Here is a 10,424-nt window from a genome sequence, read left to right as displayed (position 1 = left end):
CAATCGAAACCAGTTGAACAGGTCCAGACTGGCTGAAACCAGTTGGACCCAGCTGAAACCAGTTGGGGAGAAACTGACTGAATCGGTCGAAATTGGCTGGAACCTGAACAAAGTGGCTGAAACCAGTCAAAATTGGCTGTAACCAGATAGAACCAGTAGAAACAAAAACAGGCTGAAACCGGCTGGAACCGGTCAGAACCGGATGAAACCTGTCAGGTTTGAAACTTTCTGCAACCAGTTAGAACCTGTTGAAACCAACTGAAACTAGGATGAACTGGCTGAAACCAGTTGAAACCAGAATGTACCCACTGAAAATGAAACCAGAACAAAATGGCTGAAATAAGGTAGAACCAGTCAAAACTGGAACGAACTGGCTGAAAGTGGTCGAAACCAGAAAGAACCAGCTGAAACCAGAATGAACCACCTGAAAACACTGATATCGGTCAAAACAGAGTCAAAACTGGAATGAACCGGCTGAAACTGGTTGAAACTGGCTGAAACAAGTAGAAACTGCCTGGAAACTTCTAAAACCAGAACAAACTGACTGAAATCATAACAAACCTGACCAAACTGGCTAGAACTGGATGAACCAGTCAAAACTGGCTGGAACCGACTGGAACAAAAACCAGCTGGAGTAGGATGAAACCAGAAACTAGAAAGAACCAACTGAAACTGGATGGAACAAGCTGAAACTGGTTGGAACTGGCTGAAAGCAATCAAAACCAGACAAATTGATTAAAACCAGTCAGAACCGGTGGGAACCAACTGAAACTAGTCAAAAACCAGAACAAACCAGCTGAAACTGGTCTAAAACCAGTCAATACTGGCTGGAACCAGCTGGTAAAACCAGCTGGAACTGGTTGAAACCAGCTGAAACTGGCTGAACCATTAGGAACTGGGTGAACCAGTAGGAACCAGTTGAAAATGGATGAAACTGGTCAAAACTGCTGAAACAGGTTGGAACTGGTGAAAACCAGTCAAAAACAGCTGGAACCAGTCAGAACCGGCTGGAACTGGCTGAAATGGTTGGAACCAGCTGAAACCATTTGGAACATGCCAGAACCAGCTGATCTGGTTGGAACCAGCTGAAACCAGTCAGAAACTGGCTGGAAAGGGCTGAACCTGTTGGAACCAGATGGCTGAACCATTCAGAACCAGTTGAAACAGGCTAGAACCATCTGAATCACTTGGAATGAATGAGTCAGAACTGGTTGAAACCAGCTGAACCGTTTGGAACCAGTTGGAACCAGCTGAAACAGATCAAAGCCAGCTGAAACTGGCTGAACCACTCGGAATTGGGTGGCTGAACCAGTTGGAACCAGCTAACACTGGCTAGAACAGGCTGAAACTGGTCAAAACCCACTGGAACCTGCCAAACTGGCCAAAACTGGTGGAAACCAGCTGGGAATGGCTGGCACTGGTTGAAACCAGCTGGAACTGGCTGGAACCAGCTTAAACCAGTTGGAGCCAGATGAAAGCAGCTGAATCCAGTCAAAACCAGAACGAACAGGTTGAAACCAGTCGGATCCTGCTGGAACTGTCTGAAACCAGTTGAAACCTGAACGAACCGGCTGCTACCAGCTGAAACTGGTCAGAAGTGGCTGGAACCAGCTAAAACCAGTCAGAACTGGAACAAGCTGCCTGAAACCAGCTGAAACTGGAAACTATAAAGAACCAGTTGGAACTGACTGGAAACAGCTGAAAAACGATTGGAACTGGCTGAAACCAGTCAAAACCAGAACAAACCAGCTGAAACCAGCTAAAACTGGCTGAAACCAGATGAAACCCTAACCAGAACAAACCAACCGAAACCATTCAAAGCAAGAATGAAACCAGTCAAAACCTTTCAGGTGAAACCAGAACCAGGACAAACTGGCTGAAACCAGTCGAAACCAGAACGAACCTGCTGAAACGGGCTCAAACTAGTTGAAACTGGCTGAAACAACCTGGAACTTGATGAAACTGGCTGGAAACAGTCAATACAGGAGAAAACTGGCTGAAACTGTTTGGAGGTGGCAGCGACTAGCTTGAACTGGCTGAAACCATTTGGAACCAGCTGAAACCAGTTGTAACTGGAACAAACCAGCTGAAACCAGTCGGAACCTGCTGAAATCATCTGGAACTGGAAAATGGCTGATGACTGAAACTGGCTGTAACAATCTTAAACCAGTTGGGAAGCTGCTGAAACCAGTCAAAACCAGAACAAACTGGCTGAAACCAGTTGGAACCGGCTGATACATGCTGAAACCTCTGAAACCAGTTGAAACTGGCTAGAAATGGCTGCTACAGTTGAAAACTGTTGGAACCGGCTGAAACTGGCTTAAACCAGTTGAAACCAGAATGAACCAGCTGAAAGCAGTCAGAACAGGAACCAGAATGAACTGGCTGAAACCAGTCAAAACCTGGCTGAAACCAGCTGAAACCAGTCAAAACTGGCTGGAACCGGTTAAAACCAGCCAGAATTGGTCAAAACAGGTTGAATCCAGTTGGATCTGGCTGAAACTGGCCAAAACTGACACTGGCCGGAACCGGTCGAAACCCAATCTGAACTGGCTGGAACTGGCTGAGACTGGCTGAAAAAAGAGTTTCAAAGGGCTAAACAAGTATCATCCTCAGCCAAGAGACTAAATTCTAAAAGGGGCAATGCAGGCTGGAGAGATGGCTTGATGGCTTAGTGGTTAAGGTGCTTGCCTATAAAGCCTAAGGAGCCAGTTTCAATTCCCAATTACCCACGTAAGCCAGATGCACAAAGTGGCACAATATGTCTGGATTTGTTTGCAGTGACTGGAGTCCCTGGAACACCCAATTTCTCTCTTTCTCTGCCTCTCTCTCTCAAATAAATAAAAATATTACAAAAAAGTTTAAAAGGTACAATCAGGGCTGGAGAGGAGGCTTAGCAGTTAAGATGCTTACCAGCAAAGCCAAAGGACCCAGGTTGGCTTCCCCAGTAAAGCCAGATGCACAAGGTAGCACATGCATCTGGAGTTTGTTTACAATGGCTAGAGGCCCTGGTGTGCTCATTCTCTGTCTCTATCTCTCTCTGTGTCTTCCTCTCTCTCTCTCTGTCTCTCAAATAAATAAATAAATAAGATATTTAAAAGGTGCAATGAAGAGCTGGAGGGATGGCTTAGCAACTAAAGCATTTGCCTGCAAAGCCAAAGGACCCAGGTTCTGTTCCCCAGAACCCATGTTAGCCAGATGCACAAGGGGGTGCACGCATCTGAAGTTTATTTGCAATGGCTGGAAGCCCTGGCGTGCCCATTCTGTCTCTCTCTCTCCCTTTTTTCTCTGTCATACAAATAAAAATATTTTTAAAAAAGCATTTACCCACCCCCCCAAAAAAAAACAAAAAAAAAAACAAGTACAATGAAGCCAGGTGTGGTGGCCTTTAATCCGAGCACTCTGGAGGCAGAGTAAGAATTGCCATGAGCTCGAGGCTGCCCTAAGAATACACAGTAAATTCCAGGTCAGCCTGGGCTAAAGCAAGACCCCACCTCGAAAAACCAAGTATGTGTATATATATATATATATAAATATTGGAATCATCACAACTAAGTGTCAGGGAAACTCCAGTAAGAGATGTATGTATCTCCTACACCCTCCAGACTAGGCTCCCGAGACTTCCAGATGATGAGAGAAGCTGGAAGAGAGAGATAATGGACAGATAGAAACAGAGTGAGATGGAAAGGAAATGAAAGAATCTGAATGTCAAGCACTCTCCTCAGTAGCATAACACCTGACTTTAAATGTTACCATAAAAATTGGCACAGGTTAAAAAAAAAAAGACACATGAGCTGGACATGGTAGGGCATACCTTTAATCCTAGCACTTGGGAGGCTGAGGTAGGGGGATCACCATGAGTTTGAGGCCACACTGAAACTATATAGTAAATTCTAGGTCAGCCTGGACTAGAGTGAAGCCCTACCTCAAAAAAAAGTATTGGCATTAAGTGGGCAGGAGATATGACTGAGAGGTTAAGGCACTTGCCTGAAATGCCTCAAGAACAAGGTTTGATTTTCCAGTACCCATGTAAAGCCAGATGCACAAAGCAGTGTGTGCAACTAGTTTGTTTACAGTGGCTAGAGGCCTTAGTAAATGTATTCATTATCTATCTCTCACTCTGCTTGCAAATAAATATTTTTATAAATTGGCACAAGGGCTAGAGAAATGACTTAGCAGTTGAAGTGCATGCCTGCAAAGCCTAAGGACCCAAGTTTGAATCCCCAGAACCCACATAAGCCAGATGCACATGATGTCACATGCATCTGGAGTTTGTTTGCAGTGGCTAGAGGCCCTGGAGTACCCATTCTATATCTCTCTCTAGCTCTCCTGATCTCTAAAAAATTAGAAAAAAATATAAAAAATTAAATTAAAAAATAGGCACATGGCCAGGGATGGGATACCTTCCAGTGAGTTGTTGGCCAGGGAGTTCCCTGATGCCCCCAAAACATTATAGGCCATTGCCAAGGCCATTGGTTTCCCACCAGGAATAGATTATAAGACCCTATTGCTGAAGACTCCGCATACTTGGGCTGCAAGGCCACTGAGAAATCCTGCTAGAACTGAGCTGATAACATCCTCCATGTAGACCAGCCCACAGAAAGCTGGAAGAAGCTATTCTGTGTGCAGTTCAATGCAAGAGAGAGAAATCACCACTGAAGATACTCAACAGTGGATACTACATGTCATAAATTTTGCCAACCAGGACAAATGAGCCAACAGGTACAATAATGGCATGTCTGTCATGGTGGAAACCAACTGCCTTCTAATTGGACTGGAGGCATGCTCCATGGGAGGGAATACATCCCTGATACTGAAAGCTTAAAACAGGGGTAGTCATGAGCATGTCTGCTGCTGTCTGGTTAAATGTATATACTAGGCTTATCAAACTGCCCAGTAAGCACTCCTCTTAATGTTCATACCCATATATTAATGCTACTCCCACGTTTGGTAGAGAACCTTCTCTTTTCTGATGGCAGCGACCTTGGGACAACTCAGAAGATATCATGGTGCTGAAAAGAATTGACCAGAGTGTTCAGTACTGTAATATCTCTATCACACCTTCCAAGGCTCAGGGTCTGATGCAGAAGAGGTGGCGGAAGGAATGTAAGAGCCACAGGAAAGGTAGTACTCCTTACAATGTGCTGCCCCAGACACAAAATGGCCTGGATATCCATGACCTCACAGTGCCTGACACTACCTACATAAGACCATCATACTAGGAGGAAAAGAGCATGACATTAAAATAAAATAAAGACTGATTGAGATGGGGAGGGGATATGATGGAGAATGGAGTTTAAAAGGGGAAAGTGGGGGAGGGAGGGAATTAGCATGGGATATTTTTTATAATCATTGAAGTCGTTAATAAAAATTTCTAAAAAAGAGAAAAGGGCTAGCTTGAGACTCTATTTTGAAAACCACCACCACCAACAACAACAACAACAAAGTAAAGAACACAAACCTAGAGTCCTAAGTCCAAGTTCTTATTCTTCTAAGCACATCATATTCTTCCTAAATGCTTTAGTTACATGCTTCATGGATGAAGTAGAAATAGGAAGAAGAAGCACTTGTGAGATGATACATATACTTCATTTGAATACTGAACCACAATTTGGTTTGATTTGAAGAAAAGTCTAAAATTGTAATTGATTATAATTCTTTATAATTACAAAATGATTGAAACACATATTATCTCATTTGTTTTGATGTTGTTTACCATAGGTTAGTTTCATCACCTGTATCTTTTTAAATTTTTTTTGTTTATTTTTATTTATTTATTTGAGAGTGACAGAAAGAGAAAGAGGCAGAAAGAGAGAGAGAGAATGGGTGCACCAGGGCGTCCAGTCACTGCAAATGAACTCCAGACATGTGCACCCCCTTGTGCATCTGGCTTATGTGGGTCCTGGGAAATTGAGCCTCAAACTGGGGTCCTTAGGCTTCACCGGCAAGTTCTTAACCACTAAGCCATGTGTCCATCCCTCCTGTATCTTTTTTAAATATTTATGTTTTTTATGTTTTCATATACAGATTTAGGTATAATTCATTTTGGCATTTTAAAATACAATTTGGGTTTTATTTTGTTTTGTTTTTAATTTCCTCCTCCCATTTATTCCCTCTCTTCCTCTTCATCCCAGTTCCCCTCTCCCCTGCAGCTCTAAGTATTTTATATTCTCTTCTGGTTATGGTTCCAACCTTTTATGTTTAATACACATTTGATTTTATATATATATACAGAGAGAGAGAGATGATATAGATATAGATATAGATATAGATAGATATAGATATATCTCGAAGACCTACATATCAGAATGAACACACAGTTTTTGTCTTCCTGACCTTGAGTTAGTTCACTTATTATTCTTTCCAAATCCACTGAAAATTTCATTTCATTTCACCATACTTCTGCACAGAATTTCATTGTACTCTACATTTTCATTATCTATTTCTCCAACTGCAGGTATGTTTGCTGATGACAGTTCTTGGCTAATGTAAGTAGAGCTTTGATAAACATGGATGTGCAAGTATCTCTGTAGTAGAGTCCTTAGGGCATTTGCCCAGGAGTGGTATGTATAGCTGTATTGTATTTCTAACTTTTTGAGAGAATTCCATACTGATTTCCAAAATGTCTGTGCTAGTTAGCACTTCTACCAACAGTAGATGAAGGTTCCTTGTTCCTTGCACCCTCACAAGCAGTTGTTGATTGTTTTCATTTTTTTTAAATTTTTTATTTATTTATTTGAGAGCGACAGACACAGAGAGAAAGACAGATAGAGGGAGAGAGAGAGAATGGGCGCGCCAGGGCTTCCAGCCTCTGCAAACGAACTCCAGATGCATGCGCCCCCTTGTGCATCTGGCTAACGTGGGACCTGGGGAACCGAGCCTTGAACCGGGGTCCTTAGGCTTCACAGGCAAGTGCTTAACTGCTAAGCCATCTCTCCAGCCCGATTGTTTTCATTTTTGATGATAGTCAATCTGACTACAGTAAGATGGTAACTCAAAGGTATTTTGATTTTCATTTCTCTGATGTAAAAGTTATGTATGTTGAACATTTTTTAAAGTAGTTATTTTCCATTGGGCATCTTCTTTTGTGAGCTGTCTGTTCATTTCACTAGCCCATTTGGTGATTGACATATTTATTTTTGGTGTTTGGGTATTTTGCAGTTCTTTCTCAACTTTGGTTATTATCCTCTCTATTTGAAGTATAACTAGAAAAGACTTCCAGCCATCATGTTGGCTGTCTGTCTGCTTTGCATATTGCTTTTTGTTTGTTAGGCAGAAAATTTTAATTTCATGTAGACCTTTATCTTCAAGAAGAAGGCAGTTAAGCTCAGAAGGTTGAATTTACTTTCCAAAAACATGTACCCCGCAAGTGGTATAGCATGGGCCCAAACCTAATTCTATATTATTTCAAAACTCAGAGCCAAAGTTTGTGCATCTTAGAGCTTCTTGAGTCTTAATCCAGGTCTTTTCTTATTTAAGAGATCCTTGACCCCTCAAGATCAGCACTCCTTGTCCAGAGGCACTCAGTGAGCCCTAGCTCAAAGATGGCTCTCTCTTGAATGCATGTTTCCCTTCTCACATTTGGAAAAAGCTACTGCTCTTCACCAATGGAATTCCTAGCACCCTAGGAAAAAAAAAGTGCTTTAAAGTGAAATTTCTTGTTATTAAAAAGAACTGTAATTACTAAATAGATAGTGAAACAAAATACAGAACTCTACAACTCTAGGCATTCCATCATTTCAGGTGGGAATTCTTTATAATTATTTTTTCTTCCATGGGGTTTTATTTTATACATTGTTTTAGCTTTCTCCTGAGTCATTATATAAATCCCACTGGAAAAATTCATCTATTGCAGAGCCATAAAGTGTTTTCTTAAAAATTCCATCACCCTCTTTATTACTGGAAGGCAACTATAGAAAGACTTGCATGTTAAGAGATTTAAGATTGAGTATTTGGACTAATGGAGCCTGGACTTACAATATTAGTTCATCACAACTATGTTTAATGTTTCTAAGGTCCCCCTGTGTTTTTCAAAAATGAATACTGAAAGCTCAAGGCTTAGAGCAGTCACAATTTAGCCTAAAATGAGAAAGAACTGCAGTTCTTTTTCTATAAATAATTATTTGTAAAAAAAGATAGTCATATATATTACTTGCCTTCAAACTTTTACTGATTTATATTCTATTTAAAATAAAAGAAAATATGGAAATAAAATAGAGTCTGCAATTAGCATCATCAGCAACCCTCTATCTTTGTAGAAATCTGGCTGCCTCATTGTATGAGCTGGTTAGAAATTCCATCCTCTTAACTGACTGTGCCCTCTCTTTTTGCTGTCTTCTATTCCCACATACTTTGTCATCAGCTTCTGTCCATGCTCGCTCAGATGTGCAGTTCCATCCCTTTCCTTCCCCATCCTCCCACATTCAACATCTTCCTTTAGTTTAGTCCTTGTTCTATTTTACCCTAACTGTCCCTCAGTGTCCCAGTTTGTTTCCCTCCATCCAAGCTTACCTCCTTGTAGCCATTCTCACATCAAACACAGTGATCTTTTCAAAATGCCATTTTTTGGCATTACTTTGTCTCAATATACCAGTGGTGGCTGTTTCCCTATGATGGATTCTCACTCTTCTTCACAGTATGTAGGGATGCCCACAGTGCATTTGAAGGGGCTAAATAAACATCTGTCCTCTTTCCTCTCTGTGATCTATTGTCTCACAGCCTCCTCTGCTTTCTTTCTCTGTGGCTTTTATGTTTCTTTTATCATTTACTAATCATTTATAATAAAGTGTTTCATTATGATATTGTAATGCATGTATATAAGGTATTTCAATCATCTTTACACCCATTACCTTCTCTTGCATTCCTCCCACTCTTTCTATCTCCTTCTTCCCAACTTGCCTCCTTCAACTTTCATGTATTGTGGGGGGGGGGGGCTGTGCACAGGCATGTGCATTAGAACATGCTCTAATGCTAGCAGGAGCATGGGCAGTGCTTTGTTGATAGGGTCATGGGCAACTTACCAATGGCTATACCACAAAGAAAATGTCTCTCCTTTCCTATTAACCATTAACTACATATAAATCCTCAGGAAATAGTGTGGCTATCTGAGACCCTCTCCAGTCCAAGACAGGATGTTAATAAGCTCAAACTTGTACACATCTTGTGAAGGTAATCATAGCTTTGATGAGTTCAAAGGTATACCAGCCAAACTCTTACTACAAGGCCACTATTATCTTGATACCAAACCAGATAAACATATAACAAAAAAAGCAAAGTGGACCAATATCCCTGATGAGAACAGGAGAAAAAAAATCTCAATGAAACACTTGCAAGTTGAATTCAAGAAGACATCAAATAGGCCATGATGACGTTGGCTGCATTCCAGAGATGTAGGGATTGTTCAATACATGCAAATCACAAAAATGTAATATATCACATAAATAGACTCAAGGACAGAAATGATATGATCATCCCAAGCAATTCAGAAAAGGCTTTTGACAAAATCTAACATTCCCCTCATGATAAAAGTTCTTTTCTTATTTTATTTGTGGATAGTTTAAATTTCCACATAAAGTCTATTCCCTAGGCAGTTTCTTTTGATTTTCTTTTTCAAACATATATAACTTCTATTTTGTGTGTCATATTGGTCTGGTTGCTTCTTAAATTTTTCCTCTACTAAAGCACTGTCCTGCTGCATTCTGATACGTGTTTCCACCCACACTAAGCCTCCTTATCTTAAAGTCCTAATGCCTATATTCATCAGTACAGTGTGTTTAGAAACTAAGTAAATTTACAAATCTAGTGGTTTACCAATGTATTGAAATCAGCTGGGAGAAATTATGAAAATTATTCCCAAGGTACAACTCTAACCTTCTTAATTAGGCTTTCTAAGAGAGTCATGGAAATATTTATCTTTAACCAGCTCCCTCAAGGGATTGTGATGTGTGGACAAGTTTTGGAACCAGTATGCACTTAACCTACCAAGTGTTGTTCTTCTACCTCTGTATGCACTGGTATTCTGTAGCTGAGAAGAAGGCCATGGGCCATAGATTACAGAGTGGGAGGGCATGAATTCTGACTCTGCAACACATCACTACATGATGTTGGGCAAATAAATGATCAAATCTACACCTTTGATTACTTGTGGGAAGTGAAAGAAAAATTTTATTCCCAGGATATGGTTGATGAGGACTAAGTGATGGTCTTCTCCATAAGTTCCTTGTTCACTATCTATTGCTCAAAGGGTACTGTTTCCCTGAGAGCTGTTATGGCAAATGGGCCTCTCCTGAGGAGACAACACCTCAGAGGAGAAGCCAGAACAAAACAGTATTTAATACATATCTTATTGGACAAACATGGTGGCCTTTCTCAAATATATCATGATGCTTTACTAAAAAAGACTTTTTAAGTAATGTGCTTAGTCT

This window comes from Jaculus jaculus, chromosome 1, assembly GCF_020740685.1.
Source record: "Jaculus jaculus isolate mJacJac1 chromosome 1, mJacJac1.mat.Y.cur, whole genome shotgun sequence".
Taxonomy (NCBI): Eukaryota; Metazoa; Chordata; class Mammalia; order Rodentia; family Dipodidae; genus Jaculus; species Jaculus jaculus.
This window is presented reverse-complemented; position numbering follows the sequence as displayed.